This window comes from Cervus canadensis, chromosome 19, assembly GCF_019320065.1.
Source record: "Cervus canadensis isolate Bull #8, Minnesota chromosome 19, ASM1932006v1, whole genome shotgun sequence".
NCBI lineage: Eukaryota > Metazoa > Chordata > Mammalia > Artiodactyla > Cervidae > Cervus > Cervus canadensis.
Window position 1 is genome coordinate 25967781 of NC_057404.1, and position 26577 is coordinate 25994357.

Genomic DNA, 26577 nt, shown 5'->3' on the forward strand with positions numbered 1-26577 from the left:
TGTGCAGGATGCCGCATCTAAAGAACAAACAAAACAACAATACAAACCCAATCATCATCAGGATTACCACTTCACTCAGTCTTGCCCACCAGAGGAAAAACAAACACACAAAAATACAGCACAAATCTCACCCTATAGGAAGCTTACACAAACCACTGGACCAACCTTAGGAGGGCAGAAACCAAAAGGAAGAAAGAATTCGATCTTCTTCAAGGAAAGAATTCAACTTTCCTTGAAGCCTGCGAAAAGGAGACCTCAAACACAATAAGTTTTTTTAAAACAAGTAATAAAAAGGCAGAGAAATACTACACAAATGAAAGAACAAACTAGAAACACAGAAGTCCAAATAAGCGAACAGGAAATAGGCAAACTACTTGAAAAAGAATTCAGAATAATGATAGTAAAGATAATCAAAAACCTTGAAAACAAAATGGAGACAATGCCAGAATCAATTAACAAAGGCCTAGAAGAATTAAAGAATAAACATACAGAGACAAACAACACAATTACTGAAATTAAAAATACTCTAGAAGGAATCAATAGCAAAATATCTGAAACAGAAGAACAAAATTAGTGAGCTGGAAGATAAAATTGTGGAAATAACTTCTAAAGAGCAAAAAGAAGTAAAAAGAATAGAAAGCACTGAGGACAGCCTCAGAGACCTGTGGGACCATATCAAACACACCAACATTCGAATTATAGGGATCCCACACGAAGAGAAAAAGAAAGGATATGAGAAATTTTTTGAAGTGATTATAGTTGAAAATGTCCCCATGGAAAAGGAAATAGTCAATCAAGTCCAAGAGGTGCAAAGAGTTCCATACAGAATAAACCCAAGGAGAAATATGCCAAGACACATACTGATCAAACTAACAAACACTAAACACAAAGAAAGAATATTAAAAGCAGCAAGGGGGAAGCAACAAGTGAAATACAAGGGAAACACCATACGCTTAACAGCTAATCTTTCAGCAGAAACTTTGCAGGCCAGACAGGAATAGCAGGATATATTTAAAGTATTGAAAGGGAAAAACCTATAACCAAGGTTACAGTATCCAGCAAGTATCTCATTCAAAATTGATGAAGAAATAAAAAGCTTTTCAGACAAGCAAAAGTCAAGAGAATTCAGTACCATCAAACCAGCTTTACAACAAATGTTAAAGGGACTTATATAGTCAAGAAATAAAAGAGAAAGAAAAAGATCTATGAAATCAACCCTAAACAATTAAGAAAATGGTAATAGGAACATATATAACAAAAATTACTTTAAATATAAATGGATTAAATGCTCCAACCAAAAGACACAGACTGGCTGAATGGATACAAAAACAAGACCCATATATATGCTGTCTACAAAAAACCCACTTCAGACCAAAAGATACATATATACTGAAAGTGAGAGAATGGAAAAATATATTCCATGCAAATGGGAAGCAAAAGAAAGTTGGAGTAGCAATCCTCATGTCAGACAAAATAGACCTTAAATTATAGAAGATTACAAGAGATAAGGGAGGACACTACATAATGATCAGGGGATCAATCCAAGAAGAAGACATAACATCTGTAAATATCTATGCACCCAACATTGGAGCACCTCACTGCATAAGACAAACACTAACCGACAATAAAAGAGAAATTGAAAGTAACACAATAATGGTAGGAGACTTTAACACCCCGCTCACACCAAGGGACAGATCATCAAAACAGAAAATTAACAAGGAAACACCAGTCTTAAATGATACATTAGATGAGATGAATTCATTGATATCTTCAGGATGTTCCCACCAAAGAATACACCTTCTTCTCAAGTGCACATGGAACATTCTCAAGGATAGACCATATCTTGGGTCACAAAACAAATCTCAGTAAATTTAAGAAAATTGAAATTGTATCAAGCATCTTCTCTGACCATAATGCTATGAGACTAGATATCAGTTACAAGAAAAAAAGTGTAAGAAACACAAACATATGGAGATTAAACAACACCTTTCTAAATAACCAACAGGTTACTGAAAAAAATCAAAAGGGAAATCAAAAAATTTGTAGAAATAGATGACAATGAAAATACAACAACTCAAAACCTATGGGATGCAGCAAAAGTAGTTCTAAGACAGAAGCTTATAGCAATGCAATCCTACCTCAAGAAACAAGAGAAACATGGATAGATAACCTAACTTTACAAACAACTGGAAAAATAAAAAAAAAAACATAATTAGTAGAGGGAAAGAAATCATAAGATCTGAGTGGAAATAAAGGAAAAAGAAATGAAAGAATAGTAAAAACTGACAAGACTAAAAGCTGATTCTTTGAGAAGATAAACAAAATTGACATGTTTAGCCAGATACATCAAGAAAAAAAGAGTGAAGAGTCAAATCAACAAAATTAGAAATAAAAAAAGAGAGGTTACAACAGATAATGCAGAAATACAAAGGATTATAAGAGACTACTAGGAACAACTATATGGCAATAAAACAGATAACCTGAAAGAAATGGACAGATTCTTAGAAAAGTTCAATTTTCCAAGACTGAACCAGGAAGAAATAGAAATTATGAACAACCCAATTATAAGCACTGAAATTGAGGCTGTGATCAAAAATCTCCCCCCTGCCCCCCCAAAAAAGCCCAGGACCATATGGCTTCACAGAATTTTATCAAACATTTAGAGAAGAGCTAATGCCTATCTTTCTAAAAGTCTTTCAAAAAATTGCAGAGGAAGGAACACTTCCAAACCCATTCTACGAAGCCACTGTTACCCTGATACTAAACCAAACACAACACAAAACAAGAAAACTACAGGCCAATATCACCAATGAACGTAGATGCAAAAATCCTCAACAAAATTTTAGCAAACAGAATTCAGCAACACATCAAAAAGCTCATACACCATGATTAAGTTGGGTTTATTCCAGGATGCAAGGATTCTTCAACATACACAAATCAATCACTGTGATACACCATATTAACAAATTGAAAGACAAAAACCATATGATAATCTCAATAGATGCAGAAAAAGCCTTTGACAATATTCAGCACCCATTTATGATTAAAACTCTTCAAAAAATGGGCATAGAAGGAACCTGCCTCAACATAGTAAAGGTCGTATATGATAAACCTACAGCAAACATTATTCTCAATGGTTAAAATCCATTCCCCCTAAGACCAAGCATAAGACAAGGGTGTGCCTTTTCACCACTGTTATTCAAGATAGTTCTGGAAGTCCTAGCTACAGCAATCAGAGAAGAAAAAGAAATAATAGGAACCAGATCAGAAAAGAAGTAAACCTCTCACTTTTTGCAAAAGAAATATTACTGTACATAGAAAACCCTCAAGATAGTATCAGAAAATTGCTAGAGATAATCAGTGAATTTAGCAAAGTTGAAGGACACAAAATCAATACACAGAAATAACTTTCATTTCTATAGACTGGCAATGAAAAATCAGAAAGAGAAATTAAGGAATCATTAGGATTCACCATTGCAAGAAAAAAAGTTAGATATCTAGGAATAAACTTGCCTAAGTAGACAAAAGAACTGTACACAGAAAATTATAAGACACTAATAAAAGAAATCAAAGATGACATAAACAGATGGAGAGATATTCCATGTTCCTGGGTAGAAAGAGTCAATATTGTGAAAATGACTATACTACCAAATGCAATCTACATATTTAATGTGATCCCCATCAAGTTACCAATGGCATTTTTCACAGAACTAGAACGAAAAATTTCGCAATTCACATGGAAACACAAAAGACCCCAAATAGCCAAAGTGGTCTTGAGAAAGCAGAATGGAGCTGGAGGAAACAAGCGTCCTGTTTTCAGATTATGCTACAAAACTACTGTCATCACGACAGTGTGGTACTAGCACAAAAACAGAAATATAGACCAATGGAAAAAGACAGAAAGCCCAGAAATAAACCCATGCACCTTTGGCAACCTTATTTTTGACAAAGGAGGCAAGAATATACAATGGGGCAAAGACAGCCTCTTCAACAAATCATGCTGGGAAAAGTGGACAGCTACATGTAAAAGAATGAAATCAGAACACTTCCTAACATCATCCACAAAGATAAACTCAAAATGGATTAAAGACCTAAATGTAAGACCAGAAACTATAAAACTCTTAGAGGAAAAAAAAAAAACTCTTAGAGGAAAACATAGGCGGAACACTGTATGACATAAATCAAAGCATGATCCTCTATGACCCGCCTCCTAGAGTTCTGGAAATAAAAACAAAAGTAAACAAGTGGGACCTGATTAAGTGTAAAAGTTTTTGCACAGCAAAGGAAACTATAAGCAAGGTGAAAAGACAGTCCTAAGAATAGGAGAAAATAATAGCAAATGAAACAACTGACAAAGGATTAATTTCCAAAATATTCAAGCAGCTTATACAACTCAATGCCAGAAAAACAAACAACCCAATCAAAAAGGGGGAAAAAACCTAAACAGACATTTCTCCAAAAAAGACATACAGATGGCTAACAAACATATGAAAAGATGCTCAATATCCCTCATTATTAGAGAAATGCAAATCAAGACTACGAGATATTACCTCACACCAGTCTGAATAGCCATCATCATGAAGCCTACAAACGAAGGTGGAGAGGGTGTGGAGAAAAGGAAACACTCTTGCACTGTTGGTGGGAATGTAAATTGATACAGCTACTATGGAAGATGGTATGGAGATTCCTTAAAAAACTAGGAATAAAACCACCATATGATTCAAGCAATCCCACTCCTAGGCATCTACTCTGAGGAAAGCAAAACTGAAAAAGACTCAGGTATCCCATTGTTCATTGCAGCACTATTTACAATAGCTAGAACATAGAAGTGACCTAGATGTCCAGTGACAGATGAATGGATAAATAAGTTGTGGTATATATACAAAATGGAATATTACTAAGCCATAAAAAGGAACACATCTGAGTCCAGTTTTGATGAGGTGGATGAACCTAGAACCTAGAACAGAGCGAAGTAAGTCAGAAAGAGAAAGATAAATATTGTATTCTAATGCATATATACGGAACCTATAAAAATGGTATTGAAGACTTTATTTACAGGGTAGCAATGGAGAGATAGACATAGAGAATAGCCTTATGGACATGGGGAGAGGAAAGGAGAGGGTGAGATGTATGAAAAGATTAACATGGACACTTACATTACCGTAGGTAAAATAGATAGCCAACAGGAATTTGCCAAATGGCTCAGGAAACTCAAACAGGGACTCTGTATCGATCTAGAGGGATGGGATGGGGCGGGAGATGGGAGGGAAATTCAAAACAGAGGGGATACATGTATACCTACCGCTGTTTCATGTTGAGGTTTGACAGAAAATAAAATTCTGTAAAACAATTATCCTTCAATAAAAAAGAAATTTTAAAAAATGATAAAAAGAAAAAGAATGTTAAGTGCATAAAGAAAGAATCTGGTATCCTGAATGGTCCAAGTTAAAATATGTTTCCCTGGTTTTTTGTTATATGGAATAAGAAATTTCTTTGTTCTTTAATTTGAATTAGAAAAGTCTATCACTTAAAAACCAAGGTATAGTAACTGATATAAAAGAAAATGCACTTTTAAATCACTAAGGTTATGATATTTCCTACATTCACAACCATTGAGGTAAAAGATATTATTGCCCTCTCCTATAGGCTGAATATTTTCCCCCACCCCCCATTCATTATGTTGAAATCTAATATTGGATGTGATGGTATCAGAAGGTTGGTCCTTTGGGAGATGCTTAGGTCATGAGAATGGATTAGTACTTTAATTAAAGGGACTCCACAGTGTCCCCTGGGCCTTTTTGCTGTGATGTTACAATGAGAAAAATGCCGTTAATGGGGAAGGGTATTCTCACCAGACACTGAATCTGCTGGCACCATAATCTTGGAATTCTTAGCCTCCTGAACTATAAGATTTATTATAAAGGTTACTATAAAGGTTTACTGTTTATAAAACACCGAGGTAATAGTATTTTGACCTCCCTGGTAGCTCAGACAGTAAAGAACCTGACTCAAATGCAGGAGACCTGGGTTCATTTCCTAGGTCAGGAAGATCCCCTGGAGGAGGGCGTGGTAATCCACTCCGCTCTTCTTGACTGAAGAATCCCATGGAAAGAGGAGCCTGGTGGGCTACAGTCCATGGCATCACAAAGAGTCAGACACCACTGAGCAACTTTTGTACATATGTAGAATAGTACTTTTGTCATAGCAGCCCAAATGGACTTCAACATCTTACAATAATTTTTAAAAATCCTTAGGTGTCAAAATAGCATTGCATTCATGTTGATATTACTCACAGCATTTATTCATTAAAAATATGTATTGATTGCCTAATTTATGCTAGGTTCCATGGTAGAGCTTGGGGCTATGAAGATTAATATGTAAAGTGCCTGGGCCTACCATGATAGGCATTTGGAATGGTTTGTTGAATTTTATTTATTTTCTCCCACAATAATGCAGAAGGGAGCCTCTTTGGATCATCCTACAAATGGAGGTCATATTAAACATAAGGTTAACAACTAAATAATGGAGTTAAAATTTAAAGTTAGATGCATGCTGGTACACTGCATTATGTAATTTTCTCACATCATGAAGATGGGTCATTAAGGATTCAACACTTTCAAGCCTGCTTAACCCAAACAACAACAACAAAAAAATCTAAACACAATTTCCCAGCTTTCAGATGGATGATGTTAAATTAGGCAAGGCAGCAAATAATGAGGGATAATAAGGAAGAACTCAAATCACCGAGCACATTGACCTGATGTACACTAAATACTGAAAAAGAGACATCACTTTACTGGGTGAGAAGCAGAAAGAATCCTTTCTAAGAGGCAATGGAAGATACATCCAAGCATCTTTCCATGTTCAGATACAATCTTCTTTCTAAAATTCAGTTCATATCTCATATTTTTCATGTTTCCTTTTCCTGCCCTCAACCCCAAGATGTCTCTGCAGGCTCACAGTCTTCTATCTATGGTTTTTATTTGAGGGTGGTGGTCTGTCCTGTCACCCATGTGATGAATGCTAACTCTCAAAGAACTCACATCCCTGGAATCTTCTCAGATCTAGGAACTGAGCTAGGCATTTTTTATACACTGTCTCAAATCTATAATGTGGGAATAAAGGACAAGATGAAGAGTTAAGTGTCCAAGCCTTAATTAAAGTTCCTGAGGTCAGACAAGAAGTGAAGCACCAATCTGGGCTTCAGACTTAGAAATGTCTGACTTCAAACTCATCATACTTGCTTCAACCCTAAATTCTCTCCTCAAAGTAAAGCTGTTTTCAGATAGAGTTTTCATAGTGTGAGTGCTTGATAGAACTGGTTACTTTGAGAAATAAAATGTTAACCAATAAATTAACGAATAAAGCATTTCTATAGTAAATTAATCTTATGTCTTCCCTGGTGGCTAAGATGGTCAAGGATCCACGTGCAATGCAGAAGATGAGGAGATGCAGATTTGATCTCTGGGTTGAGAAGATCCCCTGGAGAAGGGTATGGCAACCCACTCCAATATTATTGCCTAGAGAATTCCATGGACAGAAGTTCATGGGCTCACAAACAGTCGGATATGACTGAGTGACTAACTCTTTTACTTTCAACAAAAGTATCCCTTTATTTCAATTCAGAAGTACAGTTTTAGTTGATTGAAATTTCTTGTTAGCTGCAAGTGATCATTTCTACTGGGGAGAAAACATACAGAAAATTTCTGAGCTCTTTTGAAATCTTCATAGATTACCATGCATAATCTTTTCAGTTTCATTTGCCTGGTCCTGAAAAGTATCATTTTTATTCAACAGAATCCAAATTAAAAAAATCAACTAAACATTTTCCCTGTTTGTTTTGTTCTGTTTTTCCCCAGGAGAAAGAGGCTACTAACATGTTAATAAGCTGATTTTGGGACCTAGCTTTTTAAAGTAGCTTTCTATATTTGCACATATGAGCATTTAAATCACTTTTCCCATCTTAATCTATCTAACTCTATCAAAGAAACAAGGCTACATGTAATGTTTACATTACATATGTTAAACACACACTTTATTTTATTTGGCCAATATTTCAGTTATTGCAGAAAGAGAAAGACTGTGTAAGCAAAATTCCTATCATACCCAAAGAAATAACACAAACTTTTTTATAACAAACTAAATTACATAAATTGCCAGATTTTATATTTTTTAAATGTAGACTTCCCAGTAACTTAAGATTGGTCAGATACAAATATCACAGGTATTTTGGTTAAAAAGCTACATTTCTTACAAAAGTAATGATGCTCTTGTAATTATTCTTCTTATTTGAACAGAAATGGTACTAGCTTAACTCATACAAAAAGCTAATTTCAGCTTAACATAACCAAGAACTGTCATATAGAATTCTACCTTTGAGACTTAATTTTTTCAACCCTCTTCAATGATGTTATATCAGCTGGAAATTCTTTCAAGTAAGGGAAAAATCAAAGTAACGGGAAACAAATAGGAATGCATATTTCTCATACTCAAAATTTGTAGAAGTACCTGATTTTTGGCTTTGTTTTAGTGTTTCAGAGATGCCATCAAGGATCCAGACTCTCTGGGAGATCCTGACAGGGGCATCGATGGGGGAAAGAGGTAAATAAATTAATAAAATGTATAGTCGACTCCCAGGTGGTACTAATTGTAAAGAACCAGCCTGCCAATGCAGGAGATGTAAGAGACATGGGTTCAATTCCTGAATTGTGAAGATCCCCTGGAGGATGCACAGCAATCCCTCCAGTATTCTTGCCTGGAGAGTCCCATGGACAGAGGAACCTGGCTGGTTATAGTCCACAGGGTTGCAGAGTCAGACACGACTGGAGCAACTTAGCACACGTAGTCATCTTATTGGGAGAGATCCTAATGCTGGGAAATATTGGAGCAAAAGGAAAAGAAGGCAGCCAAGGATGAGATGGTTAGCATCACTGACTCAATAGACATGAATCTGAGCAAACTCTGGGAGATAGTGGAGGACAGAGGAAGCCTGGTGTGCTGCTGTCCACGGGATCACAAAGAGTCAGACATGACTTAGCAACTGAACAACCACAATAGTGTATTAGAATAAAACTAGCTGTTATAACAAAGAAACCTTAACATTCACTAATTTTACATAATAGAAATATACTCATTTCTTAAGGAATAGAACTGGGTGAGTGAATAGTTAGGCATGCCAACTTTTCTCAGTAGAGCTATTTAGAGATCTCTGATTAGAGATGGTTGTGCCATAGCCAGAAAATGCCTTCTGCTGTCATCCTGGGTTTTTGTTTGTTTGTTGTTGTTGTTGTTGTTTGCATTCCAGCCTGCAGACACAGAGGGAATAATGACAGTAGTCTCTATGATCTCCACACAGAAAATGGTGGTTAAATTGTCAGTATTGAAGGTTTTTCTAGGAGCATACCTAGTTTGAGACCCCGCTTGCCTACTCTGATAAGCACGATCTTCTGTGGGGTAAGATAATGACGTTTCTCAAATTCTTGTCCTTTATGAGAAGTATGCTTACTTATCATTTGCCTATTTTTCTCAAGAATGAGGCATAAATTAAAATTGCTTCTGACTATTCATGTTCTGGCCATTAAGATTCCAAAAAAGAATAGGGGTTGGTCATACACATTCATGCCCTTTAGCATTTTGTTCATATTTTTACCTATTTTGAGAAGCCTTCTCACACTTCTTAAGTGCTAAAATGATCATTTATTTTTCAATAAATTACATGTATTTAATAAGAAACTTTTCTTCTCAGTAAGTGTTACTTCTGCCTCTTTCTGGGTGCTTTTGTATCCTTTCACTGGATTACTCTAATATGCTCACGAGGTATGCATCTCTACTTCACATTTAAGTATGCAGATCAGAGAGGTAGAGTAATTTGCCCACCATTCTTCTAGTTCTTAATTTTAAAATGTAGGTATTACTTTGAGAACTTATTTTCTCTATCCCTATAAACATTATCAATTGCACAGTTCTAGCAAGTCATCTCTTTAACATTTCTCAGATTTACTCAGTTTTTTTTTTCCCCATTCCTATAGCTATCACATCCATTCCGGTCACTATTATTTATCATCTGGATTCTGCTGTATTTGTCTACCTGGCCTTTCTAATTCAACTGTTCTTCCCCTACAATTCATTAGATAGCTGATAAAATAAACTTTCCACTCTGAATTGTATATGGATTAAAAAAAATCCTTCCACTCTTTATCATTCTCATTATTGTTATCATCATTCGAGTCATTCCTTGCTCCTATGAGGCAAGTAAGTGGTTAACATTTTCTTACTTTGCCTGAAGTCCTGAACATCACAAAACCACTTTGCAAAATCCACAGGAATTACAATACAACAGGAAACCTCAGGAAGGCCTTCCAAAGAAGACACACGGAAAGAAAGGACATATTGTTCAGGAAATTAGAGGACAGCAAATATCAGAGAGACCATTTCCCATGACTAAAATGAATTAGCTGCAACAAACCAAAACACACAGACAACTCTCTACCAACATGTGGCTCTGTCATTAGGAGCGAGTTCTTTCCTTGTAAAGATGCTATGATGATGAGACAGGACTTCTGGGATTATGCTTTGAAGGCAAAATACCATCATAGAAGCTGTACTCATGACCAAAAGTAGTCTTTCAAATATCTCTGAGCAATGCAAAAACTTACCATATTTATAAAGATCCCAGACTATCACAGTTCAGTGAAAATATCTAACATTATAGCTCAGAGTTTCAGAACATAAACTATGCAGCCAAACTGCCTCTGTGTTTCAAGCTTGATGCTGACACTAATTGGCTATGAGACTTTGGCCACACTCTTCTGTTTGATTCTCTGTGATTGTTTCCTCATCTGTACTATGCAAATAATGTTACTGAAAAGAAAGATGATAGTGCAGGTTTATATAAGCTATTTTCATGTGTGTGTTGCCAAGAACACTGCTTGAGAGTACAGTATGTTTTATGATTTACAATTTTATGTTTTCCCATATATGTACATTTGTTCATCCCAAATTTGTCTCAGTCTGCTTCTCAAAAAAAGAGAAAAGAAAGGCAAAGCTCTGATTATGGTTTATTTTGAATAAGTTTAGACTTTCACTATCTAAAATCCCTCTTTTTATACTCTAGGAAATAGGAACTCAGAAATGTGACTATATATTGAGGAATTTATCCCTGGTAAGAAGGGAATTTTAAATAATTTGACCTAGACACTTCTGCTCTTGATTTGGTGTTCTTTCATATAAACTGTATTGTCTTAGCATATGTCCACAATGCTTAACGTTTTCTTAAGAGAAAGTGGGGAGAAAAGACTGTATTCTCAAGGGAAAGCCAAAGAAGTTAATAAATCAGATGATTTACACAATAAGACATAGTAAAAAGACCAAGACAGAATTGCAATCCATGACTCCTTTTCTGAATGTTGTTTTGCTGCTTACAAAATGATGAGCTATGACTTTGGGGGATATTACACAAAAGTTCACATCTTTACAAGTTCAAGATGAGTCATATCTTACTTTCAAATCTATGATCAACAAACATAAATTTGCAACTCATTGTGATCAAAATACTAGTACTTTTCTCTGCTAAACTGGTCTAAATATAAAAGACCAAAGACATCTTGCATAAGTTTTGCTTTATTCCTGGAACAGTTGTACTTCTAATTCTGCATATCAATATGTAACTGGGGCAAAACCATTATTTTGAAGAGAAAGGGAAAAATCATATGTGTTACCTGCTATTAGGTTATTACATCAAGCAGAACCATTTCCATAGAAAAAGCTCTGTATCCACAAAAATATATCAAACATTTGAAAGTATAAACAAAGAGAAAATTATATATGTCTGCTAAACTTCAAAGGAAAAGCAAGATTGGGAGAGAAAAACATCTCACAAACTTGCCTCAAAAAATCTTTACTCTTTCTTGGTATCTGAAGCATCTGAGCCCTTATAGAGAATATTGCTTTCTATAAGATTTTAAAAATTAAAAGTTTAGGGTATTTCAAAGTCTTTTTAGCTCTTTTGTCAGTGAATCCTATTGATGAGTATTTCAAGAGTTTCAAAGAACAGTTGAGAAGAACATAGCATCTGGAAAGTTTGGTGGCTTCAAAATTGAGGAAAAACTGTCTCCCAAAACTAGAGGTAGCTGGAGAATTTTTTCAACTGCAACCCACAAATTTCTGTAAGATGCCCTTTAAGTGTAGCGGTACATGTATTTTATCTCCTTCAGAATGTAAACTATAATACGTGGAGATAAGCCAATATTGTTTGCATGTCTGATTGCCTGTCACTGTAAATTTGGAGCAGCGGTAGAGAAATCATTGCTAACAACTTCAGAGTTTGCATGTCTTGTGCTTACTTATTAATAGAAAGAATAAAATATAATGAACCTGATATGGACAGGAATGTAAGGAATAAAATATTTCTTTCAGACTGTCAGCGAGCAATGGGACAAATGAGATTTACGGCAGAATTAGATATGTGATTTATAGTTTCGCTTGTTCTTCATTTAAAAGAGGAAATTAAAACCACACTTGCATATGATTCAATCTTTGATCACTAGAGAATAGCTGCTGTGAATTAATTATTATAAACTCTTTTAACCTTGTTCACCCCAGGTGCTACATCCACAGTACCTTCCAACAAGTGTCTCAGGGGAAAACTTTTTTATTTTTTGGTTGAAATTCTGCAGGAATATTATCTGGTGTTTGGCATTTCACTGAGTAGGCATTCATTATTTAAGGGACTAATTGAATAATCTCATGGAAAAAACATAGTTCAAAGAAAGAGCCAGATTAAATTCTTAGCAGCTTCTTACTCATGTGGAGACTGTAAGTTTTTTTTCTCTTTTCATCATCTACAAGTCTAAAATCATGTGCTTAAATTTATGCATAAGTATTCTCAGATCTTCAGCTCTGATAATTCACATTTAATTCTGGTAGTCAACATGGAAAATTTATTTAATAAAGAAGATATTTTGTTCACTTAGTTTCTACTTAAGCTAAGAAAATAAATTTTGATGTAAAGATTTCAAAAAAACAAAATATAGCAACAAATCATGGGGAGAAGGGCACCAAGACATGGTAAATAAGAATCTGTTTAAGAGATGATAAAACAGATATTCAATAAAATAGTGTTATAATTAAGCTATTAATCATAAGAAACCAACACTCTTTGAAAAGAAGGCTTAGAAAATAACTGATGGTATAAAATATAAACACTGAAAGAAGAAAAATATTCTGCAGAGAGTTAAAAATGTAACATAATATATCACCTAAGGAATGTAAAAATCAAAGGTGTTTTACATATTTGAACCTGTAGCTGAAGGTTGGTGACTATGAAGCCATCAAATATGATCAGAGACCTCAATGTCATGGCAACTCAGGACAGATTGCTTTAGCAGAGTATTCCATTTCTTTAGATGTCCTCCAACTTGGAACATTTTCTTTCCTTTTTCTTCGGCTTTCTCTCTACATGGCTATGTTTATGGGTAAAAGAAGAGAGAGTAATCTGTGAAGCACTTGAATGCTATGAAGTATTAGCATTCTTCCAATTGCATGTGATAGGAATATAACTTAAAATAGCTGAAGCAACACTAGAAAATGTAGTGTCTCAAGTTATTTCAGACACAAATGGATCCAAGGATTTAAATAAAGTAACTTGAAATCTCTTTATCTCTCACTTCTTCTCCCTCTGTGTATCACTCACTCCCCACCCATATATTTCTCCATCTCTCATCTCGGCTCTCTGTGATGGTGGCGTTCTCCTATAGGCTTTCTTCACATGTTGGCAAAAACAGCCCTGCAGCTCTCGTCTTTGTAGCTCTTCCTATTACTGATTCCTAAGAAAATGTGCTTCCCTTTCCTGGAAGTTTCCGTCAAAACCTAAGAATTGTTAACCTTTACCTGCTTGACTTCATTGCCATTTCTCCATCAGTTCTTGTTCTTGGGAATGGAATAAAATAACCAAATTGATCTGAGTCCTGTGCCCACCCCCATCAAACCCCAGAAGATTGTAAAGATAGCACAGGAGGTCCCCGAAGAAAAATCAAGATGCCATCTCCAAAAAATATGGAAGCAATGCCAAGCAAGAAAAAAACAACAGATGTCCACTACAAGCAAATTAAGAAATTTTCCTGAAGTATGTTACTCATATCTATTGCCAGCTGAGCTGCCCAAGAAATATACAAGCCTTGCCAGAAAAGAAGATAAAATCATTGATTTTTAAACTATTAGTCAGTTTATGTCTTTAAAATTCAATTAAGGTATTACTGCTAGTTTGTTGTGTATAAGAAAATGAATTTTTTTTCTTACATATTCCATGGAAGTTGTAAATATAGGGGTTTTCTTTATAAAGTAATCATTTTTTAAATTTTATATTGGAGTATAGCTGATCAACAATGTTCTAATAGTTTCAGGTGGATAGCAAAGGAACTCAGCCACATACATACACATATCCATTCTCCCCCATTTAATGCAATTATATTTTAATGAAGTTAATTTTTAATGGGGCTTCCCTGATAGCTCAGTTGGTAAAGAATCCACCTGCAATGCAGGAGACGCTGGTTCGATTCCTGGGTTGGGAAGATCCCCTGGAGAAGGAATAGGCTACCCACTCTAGTATTCTTGGGCTTCTCTTGTGGCTCAGCTGGTAAAGAATCTGCCTGCAATGCAGGAGACCCTGGTTCAATCCCTGGGCTGGAAGATCCCCTGGAGAAGGGACTGACTACCCACTCTAGTATTCTGGCCTAGAGAATTCCATGGACTGTATAACAAAGAGTCAGACACGACTGAGAGACTTTCATTATTACTTTTAATACCATCCTATCATACTTCAAAATATATTAAAGAATGTAAAATAAATAATTATACATAGCTATACTACTCAAAACATTTTTGTATCAGTTTTTTTCCCCCTTCTTTTCTCTTATTCCAGATTTATGGTTATTTGGGTTTTTTTTTAACATTTAAATTTTTGTTAGGTGCTATATATAATTTTATAGCCTAGGTCCTTCATTTGACATTACAGTATGAGCATTCTCATTGTCATTATAAACTCTTCATAAGAAAAATTTTAATAGATAATTAAAATTCAATTCACAACATTTCCTTACTTCTATATTTGAAAATTTACATTAATTCAAAAGGTTTATGGTTATAAATAGTGGTGCAATTAATATCATCTTGCCACTATGTTTTTTTGAATTTCAGATTATTTTCCGAAGAAAATTTGCTAGAAATCAGATTTCTGGATAAAGGGTTACAAATGTGTTGGAATATTATCTTTGTTTTTACTTAGTTTTTCTTTAATTTCATGATTGTCTTAATATGTATCTCAAATATGAATTAAGAAATATTGGAACTTTGAACTTCATTTTTAATTAGCAAATACTTTGGAACAAATATAGGTGTCATAGAGCACGATGAAGGGATATCTAATCCAGGTTGAGGAAGAAAAAAGACTTCAAAAAAGAAGTGATGGGTAAACTGAAGAATGGATTGGAGTCAAGAGGAGAATTAAGTATAAGAAGGGAATGCATTAGGGAAAAATGCATCTCAGAGAAAATAAAAAGAGAAAACACATAGTATACTTGGAAAATGACATGGATTTTAACACAGCTAAAGACAGGGGACCACAGGGATGAGAGATTTCAAAAAGCTCACCTGCAGGAACTGAGGGGGATTTAGAGGGGATTTAGCAACGGGAGGTTCCTACATGGTTCCTGCTTGCTGTTGTCTTACATGACATGATCTCTCAGATTGTTGCTCTCAGTTTGGCAAACTTCTCTGCCTGATACAAAATCTGAAAAATAATATAATCTTAGAGCACGAAGGATGTGTTGGAAAGAAAGGGAAAGAATGCAGACTCTTTGGTCAAATAGTTCAGTGTCTGATTTAGAAACAAGAATGAGGAAACATCCTTGATCTAGGCCTTCTTTCTTCCCCCATCTCAGAAATATCTTGAATTTCCTTCACTAAGAGTTGTTAAAGACTGGCTCACCTTCACCCAACATAGTTTCAGGAGAATGTGTACATTTTCTAGAAAGTATGCAAGAGTAGGGTAAATACAATAGTCTCTGTCATTTTCCCCTTTGCCCATTTCAAATTTGAGACTGTAAAGAGACCAATGTCACCCACTGAAAAAAATGTTATTAACAGGTACTTTCTGCATTGGTAAGCTGCCTTTATTTCAATTTCAAATTATATTGCTTATATTATATATGCTACTTATATTTCAGCTTCAACTTCCCATGGGGTTTGGTCATTTTGGCTTTATCTCTCTTGGAATGTACAACTCTCAAGCTTCCCCCCAAAGTCAGTGACACTGGACGCAGGCAGATACATGTTAATGAGAGGAACTTGTATATATATTGTTGCTGACATACTTGCTGGAAAACCCAGACCATGTTTCTAAGAAACCTTTAGTCAGGAAGCCATAAAAGCAAACTAGTGGTCCAGGAGATGAGGAATAGATGTCTTTTTTCTGTAGATCAGGGTTCTTTTTCTCTCTTTCTCCACAACTCATTAGAGAACCTAATTGAACTACTTTCCTGTCACAATCTTCCCTGTCTGTGAAATAAGGATAATTATCGCTGCTCTTTCCTTTGCCCTTTGATAGCTTCACAGGGGTGTTCAGAGATGTTATGAAGATTAATAGGGTCAAATGCTTGTAGAGTGCCTAAAGGTCCCCATAAGGGAGAGAGCAGCAAATTAAAATCCATTGCTCTGAGAGCAAGAGGCACCAGATACTAGAGACCAATAACCAAAGCCCTGACAATTCCCAGCTCTGGTTTTTGTGTAAGCACTGTGTGGAGGCCTTCTTCCCATGCCCACTAGTATCCGCTCTGACCCAAGGAGCGTGGGACATCTGCCTCATATTCCAACATCCTTGACTTCGCAGAATCAGGGCTGCAGGTCTGACTGGCTTTGATCAATATAAGGAGAAAAGAGAAGGCAGAATCCATTCTACCTGTCTGCTTTTTAAAGGGATTCTTGTATTACAGCCCTGAACTGTGTTGTAGAACTACCACCTGCTGTAAATATGAATGGAATGAGAATAATTTCTAATAAAGGAAGTTGGTGAACTAATATTGGTTGGGTAACTAGAAAATGCCTGACACATTTACTACTTATAGAAATATCAACTATTTTGAAAGTACTTGTCAACTACTAGGTCAGGGGTAAACTCCATTAACCTTCCTGAGTGTCAATAATAGTTCATGTATAAAATGGAGAAATAGATATTCACTATCTATCAGGTAATAGTTAGGCTAGAATAAGAAAATTGGTGTGAAAATTCTGTACATTCTAAAATCATCAAAAAGTAAATTGATTTTTTTTCTGATGATGATCAGAAATCATCTGATAATGATGTAAGTGTGCTAGTAATGGTAAAACCAGGAAAACAGTGCTTATATTTCAATAATGACTTCTAAAAAAATTTTTCCAGTTGCATGGTTAATGGGCATTCAGTGGTGCCAGGAACCTGCAGATTTAAAAGCTTTGTCCTGGGAGTGAAGAAAGGCTGGGCACAGGAGATAGCAGATATCTTATGCCCACCAAACTCAATGGCCCCTCTCCCAGGGTATAGATGTAGATCTTATCTCCCAGCTTCTTCTGTGTTACCTTTCTGATCAGAACTGATGGATGCCACTCACAAGCCTGACCCTTAAAATCTTCATACTTTATGCTCTCTTTGACTGTCTACAGGCTGAATACACAGAATAGAATTTAAAGGGTACAGAGCCACAGGATAAAAGAGCTCAGATTTCTAAAAATCACATGAAACTGAGCCCTTAAAGACCTATGTTACACTGTGTTGTAACACATAAACTATTATTATGACAAAAAAATCTCTTGATATTTTTAGGGGTATTTACGGCAACAATTGACTTTGCTGAATGGTGGGCCAGTGATTGGCTCCTAGGGTGGAGCAAAAAGGTAATGATGCATTATCAATCCAGAATTTAAAAACAGTAATTATAGAAAGCAGTTTGTCTTTTTTTTATTATCACTGTGCATTGAAAAATATAAATAATATCAATGATGGAATGTTCCTTCTTATGTAGTGGATGGCGATTGTGTAGGCATGAGAAATGGACCCTAGGAGACTTGCTATGTGACTGCCATTAGGGGAAAAAGCAGAACAGGACACTAGACTTGAGGTTAGAATACAAGGCTCTAAGTTTCCACTCTGCCACTTTAGAAATGAGGGTCTCTGATTCTGCTCTCTGGGAAGTAGATTTCATACTTAATTCATGGAGTCTCCTAAGGATCAAATGAGGCAACATGTTAAAAACATATGGCCTGTGGCCCGCCAGGCTCCTCTGTCCATGGAATTCTCTAGGCAAGAATACCGGAGTGGGTAGCCAGTCCCTTCTCCATGGGATCTTCTTGACCCAGGGATAAAAACCAGGTCTCCCACATTGAAGGCAGATTCTTTACTGTCTGAGCCACAGGGAATCCCCCAGAATGTAGTAAATTTCATAAATGTCATATGAAAGAATACTTGTATTATTATTATTTTATTTTAAAAATTATGTTTATGCTTCCTTGGTGGCTCAGACGTAAGGAGTCTGTTTGCAATGCAGGAGACCCAGGTTTGATCCTTGGCTCAGGAAGATGCTCTGGAGAAGGAAATGGCAAAACCCACTCGAGTATTCCTGACTGGAGACTTCCATGAACAGAGGAGCCTGGCGGGTCTAGTCCATAGAATTGCAGAGTCAGATATGACTGAGCAACTAACACTTTCTTTCCCTTCATTTTAAAAATGATGCTTATGTTTCACAGGTACAAGGCTTCCCTGGTGGCTGACAGTAAAGAATCTGCTTGCAATGCGAGACACCCTGGTTTGTTCCCTGGGTTGGGAGGAACCCCTGGAGAAGGAAATGGCAACCCACTCCAGTATTCTTGCCTGGAGAATTCCATGGACAGAAAAACCTGGTGGGGTACAGTCCATGGGGTCACAAAGAGTCAGACATGACTGAGCAACTAATACTTTCATAGATACAAGGTATTGTCTGAATGATATAGGTGTAGTTTTTACCTTATTGAATAAACTCCCTCTTTTATACATATATACATTTTATATACATTATATGGATAGATAGTAACAAACAGACATATAACACTGAAATTCTTGTTAAAGACAAAAATTTACTTCTTGAAGTATCATATTGTTTTTGGAAGGAGCCTTTTACATTTCTTAAAATTACACCGAGAAGAAAAGAAGATTAAAAGAAAATATTTCCAATAGTCTTCTGACCTTTTTGTTACCTTCTCTCCACGCATTCTGCAGAGAATATTCTTTAAACAAGCACTACAATAGATCCTTGTGTCCAGATGAATACGGATGATTCCTACTGTCACAGGCCCTGGAGTCTAGAGAGACACTCATTTATACAAAGAAGCATTTGTAATAAGTGTGACCAGGTGCTGTGGCAGATACATGAATTTTACAAAGCAGTATGTATTTTTTTACTTTACCTTTAAAACCCAAATTTGATTGTTAACTTTTGATTTTGAATACAGGCATCGAGAAAATTTAATTATTATTGTATTTTCATAAAGTATGAAATAATTTAACTTTAAATGTGCAAAAATAACATGTTTTCAGAATAAAGTCAGAATTGACTTTATTGGGACTAAAGTCCCAAATTGACATACGGGGCTTACTTTTTAAAAAATCACAATATTCCTTATTTTTTCTGGTTTTTCCATACATTGCTGAACACTTCATTGCAGGGTGGAGGTCCCGGTCTTCAGGCTTTCCTGGTAAAAAGTAGATCTTGGGAAGGGCAGTCTGTCTCTAGGAGGGTGCAGTCAGAGCATTCTTTGGGCTTTGATGTTAGGAGTTGCGGCCCTGATGAAGAGCAGTGAATTTAAATTCAATACCGATTTTGGTGTCAATCAATAAATAATAATAAATTATAAGCATTCTCAAAATTAATTGTGATGGTCTGTCTTTTCCATCATATGTTACAGTGAAGAAATAGGAAAACAATCCCATAAATAAAGATGGAGCTATGAAACCACCTACATAATGCAATCCATGTTTGGAAAGAAGACAGATACACTACTTTTATATATATATATATATATATATATATATATATATATGTCCCCCTTATAGATTATCTTCTTTTCCCTTATGGATTATTAAAGTATTGAGTACAGTTCCCTGCACTATACAGTAGGCCCTTGCTGGTTATCTATTTTATATGCTGTAGCGTGTGTATGTTGGGGCTTCCCAGGTGGCTCAGTGATGAAGAATCTGCAGTGCAGGAGATGCAGGCTCTATCCCTGGGTAAAGAAGATCCCCTGAAGTAGGAAATGCCAACCTACTCCAGAATTCTTGCCTGGAAAATTCCATAGACAGGAATCTGGTGGATTACAGTCCATGGGGTCACAAAAGAGTCGGACACAACTTAGTGACTAAGTGACAACCACAACACAACAAAGTGTGAATGTGTTAATCCCAAACGTCTGCTGTATCTCCCCCTCTTTCCACTTCAGTAACCATCGTTCGTTTTCTATGTCTGGGAATCTATTTCTGTTTTGTACATAAGTTCACTTATATCAGTTTTTCAGGTTCCACATGTAAACAATATCACATGATATTCATCTCTGTCTGGCTTACTTCACTTGATACGACAATCTCTAGATCTGTCCATTTTGCTATAAGTGACATTATTTCACTCTTTTTGTGGCTGAGTAGTATTCCATTGTATATAAGTACCAAATCTTTTTTTAACTATTCCTCTGAGGAGACAAATACATTTTACATTAAGGTAAAGCATTAACAATGGTTGTCAAGATAGTAGTCCTCATCTGGAAAGAATTATTTCTGTTATGTTAAGGTACCTGGATTAACAAGAAAGCTAGGACAATGTAAACCATCATTCAAACCATCTCTTAGTTTTAATTCTTCATCATCCTGAACTGAAGCTCCTACTGTACATTCCTCCTTCCTCAGCAGCAGAAATCCTCAAAGAGGTTGGTATTTGTGCAGGAGGCTGAAGATTTCAGAGTCATAAAAAGAAGACAAGGTGAAGAGTCCCAGCTGAGAGACCAAAAAGAGGCAGAGATCAAGGGAAATTAACTTATTTTTAATTTATTTTATTGAAGAATAGTTGGTTTATAATGTGTTAATTTCAGTTACGCAGTAAAATGATTTAGTTATACATATGCTTAAATTTTTCATATTATTTTCCATTATGGCTTATCACAAGATATTAAATATAGTTCCCTGTGCTATATAGTAGGGTCTTGTTATTTATCCATTGTATATGTAATAGTTTACATCTACTATTCCCAAATCCCTAATCCTTCTCCCCTCTAATTCCTTCCCCACTGACAACTTCGAGACTATTCTCTATATCTATGAGTCTGCTTCTACTTGGTAAACAAGCTCAATTGTTTCATAGAGAAATGAGTAATTTAAAAGGAGTCTGGAAGTCAGGCCTTGCTAAAGGAATATCTTGATGGCGTCATACAGAGCTGTAACCCAAAACTCTGCTTTTGTGTGGGTGTGCACGGGAGTGAGTGTGCTACAGCTGAGGCAGCACTTTAAACTTTAACTTCTCATAATCCTCTGTTTAGGAAATGATACTCGAGATCGAAGGCAAAGGCTACCTGAAAGTTCTTGGGTTTTCAATGTGTGAGTTTGCCATTAAGAAAAAAGAAAAAGGAAACCTGCTTACCCAAGTGCCATCACCACTAAAACAGAGATGTATTTGAGATAATTCAGTAATAAAGATCAAGAGGCTACACTTCCCAGTTTTTATTCAAATGATTTTAAAACTTATATGCACACAAATCCCTGCACACAGATGTTTATAGCAGCTTTACTCCAAATTGCTAAAACTTAGAAGCAACCAAGATGTCCTTCAGTAGGTGAATAGATAAATAACCTATGGGACATTCAGACAAAGGAATATTATTCAGTGCTAGAAAGAAATGGGCTATCAAAGCATGAAAAGATGTGAAGGAATTTTAAATGGCTACTACTAAATGACTGAAGCCTCTCTGAAAAGACTGCATACTGCATGACTCCAGTTACATGACATTGCAGAAAACTATGAGGACAGTAAAAGAAGATCAGTTGTGAGCTGAAGTTGGGAGGGAGGGTGAGAGGAATGAACTGGCAGATCACAAAGGCTTTTTAGAGCAGTGAAACTCTTATGTATGACACTGTAACAGTGAGTACATGCCATTATGTATTGGGTTGGCCAAAAATCTCATTTGAGTTTTTGCATAACATCTTACTTACATGAACTTTTTGGCCAACCAATATTTGTCCAAACTCATAAAATGCATAATATCAAGAATGAACCCTAAGGTAAAATATGGACTTTGAGTATCTGAGCTCCAATATAAGAAAGAAGGAGGGGACTTGAGTATGTTTCCAAAATGACAGGGCTCAATTCTACTAAATGATATAAAAACACTAAAATAATCTATTGAAATTATGATCTAATTTATCTAGAAATCTGTAAAGATTCATCAAATTTACTGTGAGACTGCTGGAGCCCTGATTTTCTCATCTGAAGGTCTTCTGTGACCCTAGCACAGAGAACAGAAGAGTGCCCTGAAATAGTTCTCATCCCCAAGGCCACAGGATAAAACACAGACAGCAACACTAGTGCAAAATTGACTTGGCTTTTTAACATAAAACAGTCTTGCTTCTGTTGGGCCTTTCTAAACTACCCTTTTTTCCCTGCAATACCCCAGAGAACTAAACATCAAATACCAGTGAAAACAAAGGAGATACCTTGGGAGTGAACGCAAAAATCCTCAAATCCTCCTCACTCAGACTCAAATAGTACAGAATTTGGAATATTTGAAAGTAATTCACTAATGTGTTCCATATATAACTATCTTGAAAATACTGCTAGGATGGGTGTATAATTAAGATTCTCCAATATTTCATAATAACTGTGAGTTGCATTTATAAACACAAAGAAATTCATTTAAAATATATAATATTTTACCCTAATATTACATAGGGTAAAATATAACCCTTTCTCATCATTCTGTTCATTTTATATTTCATTATGAAGTTGTGGAAACTAAACAGGCAAGATATATACACAGGTATGTGTATCTATGTATATACTAATAAACATGTGTACACCCATGTGAATTTTTACATTTGCAGCAGAGACTTGGATAAATCTATTGCTTTTAAATTATGTTTTGCTTTTCTAAAAGGTAGTTTCTGTTTGACTGAGGGAGTGAATCTACTTAAATCTCTGGGGATACATTTTATGATATTAATAAACCCAGACAATTTGAGGTCTCAATCAATCTTCATGAAATCAGACCAAATATAATTTAGACTTCTATTTTTATACTGTATACCAATAAGCCAGGATTTAAAGGAAATCAAGTATAAAGAAAATAAGCTAGAAATATCAATTTCTTTTGTAAGAGGGCTCAAAATGTTAGGTTTTTATTTTACCCAATTTATTTCTTTAACAAATAACTTTTTTTTCTTGGTAGAACTTCATTACTAGCTTGGGATTTTTAGAAACCCCTTGAAGAAGTCCAACCATCTTTTCCTGTCTCACCCTCCCTACATTACCTGTAAGTCTAGATTCCAATTTTGTATATTTCTCTGAAAGTTGTTTAACCTTAATTACTCTACATTTTCTTCCCTTTGCTTATGGTGTCCTTGCATATAAAGTAAACATTTAATAAATATTTATTGAGCACCTACTGGATGGCAACTACTATACAAGATACTGTGAATTACACAGTTTTGAGATAATCAGGCAAGGTCTGCTCCAGGAGCAAAGAGTATTTCATTACTGACATTATTTAGAATTGCTGACTCAAGGCCACAGCGAAAAGCAGACTAACTTTCAGTAGGTTTTATTATGTTGTCAACTTATCTTCAGATAGTGCATCATCTTTTTACCTGTATCCAGGGTAGTTGACTCTTTAACATCCCCTGAAATAGTAGAAAGGGGATTTTGGTAAAGGACCCTAAAGCATGAGGGGACATAGTCACCTCTGAGCATGGTAAAGGGCAGAATACAGGCTGGAAGTGAATTAGTATTCATCATGACAAACATCTGATAGCATATTAGACCTTGTCTCCTGGAAGCGAGGCTACTATGTGACTTTGAGAGCACCCACATTTTTTGCACTACCAAGATCCAAAACTCCAACCCTCATCTCCTAGAGGAAATTATGAAAAAAAAAAGATGCATAGCTCAAGAGGAAGCAAATCTGTGTGTGTTTTAAAAGAATTGGGTAGGTTAGGTTGTAGACAGTGAAGAAATGAGACTGAGTGTGAAGGGGATTCGTGGGGGTAAGGGTGAGGGTGTCTTCAAACCTTAAACAAAGTTACTCCAAAGTATAGGATGAAGCCCACGTGAAAATTTGGGAATCACGTTTAAAAGTTGACCAAATCCTTTCCTGGAACTCTACCATTCTGTGGGCTTTAAACATTTAAGACTGTGTTATTTAGACTTGAAATAAAGTTCTGATTGTGTTTCTACTTTCTAAGGATCTCAGCAGTCATAACTAGGACTATGCAATCTGGAATTTGTCATAATATAGTTTAATGGTGGGATTATGTATACATAACCATCACAGTGAATTCACAAAATGACTTTCAATTCTCTATCCTCCTCTCTGCTGTTATAGAATTGAGCTGCTCTTTTGCATGGTTTTGGAACAGAAGAAGAGAGCCATGTCTCCTGCAGAGTTTTATGTTGATTGCTTCCAGAAACACTGGAAATGTTTGTTGACATACCTACATCCCACTTCTAAGGAGCGATGGAAGGGCCAGGTTGATACACCAAAGAAACTGTCATCTCAGGAAACATTTGGGGAAAAGTATCTCATTGCACAAGTGAGCTATTTGTTTCTTTTACAATATGCCACCCACTTTGCTAGTAAGGATGGAGCAGCTGGGTTGAAAATGATGGATTGCCCTAAATGGGCAGCTACCGAAATCCTACAACTTCAGTGGGTCACACTGAGCAGAAGATAACAAGCTTTTCTGGCAACAGAATAAATTGTCCTCATGTGGCATTAGTGTTTCCAAACGGCCCTGCACTCTTGTCAGATGCAAAATCCCAAAGCACTTCTCTTTCTTTGATTTTCTTTCTTATCTCCTCTCAAGATTTATTCCTTTGATGTACTTTAAATTCTGATCTTACCTGTTATTTTTCACCTGAACACTCAATAGCCTTATTCACTGATTAGTAATCAACCTTGCCAGGATTTATCATACTTCATTTTATATCTGCATATATGATATCAGAAGTCTCTTGTTACCTGTCTTGTTAAGATATTCTTTTTGTTTCACCTGAACCTTCCCTAAAGTCCCTATCTCCATTTATTTACTCAACATGCCAAACCTGGATTCTGTGATAGATATTTATAAAATATAATTCCTGACCTCCAAGAGGGTCAGTAAACCTATGAATAACTAATAGATTTATACTTTGGTAAGTACAATCAAAGTATACTCATAAAGGTGAGAGTATCAATGAGAGGTATTAGAGGAAGGATGCACAAAGAAGGAAAGTACTATGAACTGATTCCTGCAGAAAGATCCAGGAGGAATTCCTCAGGAAATCTCCCTGGACAAAAAAAGTGAGCTCAAATTTTTTTTGGTAGCAGCTTTATTGAAATAAAATTCATTTAACCTTATAATTTTAACATATAGTTCAGAAGTAAAATAGTATATCCACACAATTGTGCAAGCTTCTTCACTAGCTTTAGAATATTTTCATCATTCCAACAGAAACACTGTATCCTTTAGTAGTTAACCCTCATTTTTCTTTCCTGCAGTCCCTGATAATTACTAATCTTACTTTACATTTATCTGTTCTAGACATTTCATGTAAAGGATGTCATATAGTAAGTAGCTTTTATTGTATAGTTTCTTTCATTTAGCATCATATTCCAAGGTTTTAGGTGGTTCAGTGGGTAGAGAATCCGCCTGCAGTACAGGAGACAAAGAAGACATGAGTTTGATTTCTGGGTTGGGAAGATCCTCTGGAGGAGGGCATGGCAACCCACTCCAGCATTCTGGCCTGGAGAATCCCACGGATAGAGGAACCTGGCGGGCTCCAATCCATAGGGTCGCAAAGAGACATGACTGAAGTGACTAAGCACAAACCTGTTTTAGCATTTGTCAGTGCTTCATTTCTTTCTTATGGTCAAATAAGATTCCATTGCATAAATATGCCACATGTTTCTTGTCCGTTAATCAGTTGATAGGTTTTTGAGTTGCTTCCATTTTAGTTAATATGAGCAATGCTGCTATGAACATTCATATATTAGTTTTTGTGTTGTTCTTCTTCAGTCACTAAGTCATATCCAACTCTTCGTGAGCCCATGGACTGCAGCATGCCAGGCTTCCATGTCCTTAACTATCTCAGAGTTTACTCAAACTCATGTCCATTGAGTCGGTGATGCCATCCAGCCATCTCGTCCTCTGTCAACCCCTTCTCCTCCTGCCCTCAATCTTTCCCAGCATCAGTGGCTCTACATCCTTACGGCTCTACATATAAGGTGGTCTAAGCATTGAAGCTTCAGCTTAAGCATCGTCTTTCCAATGAATATTCAGGACTG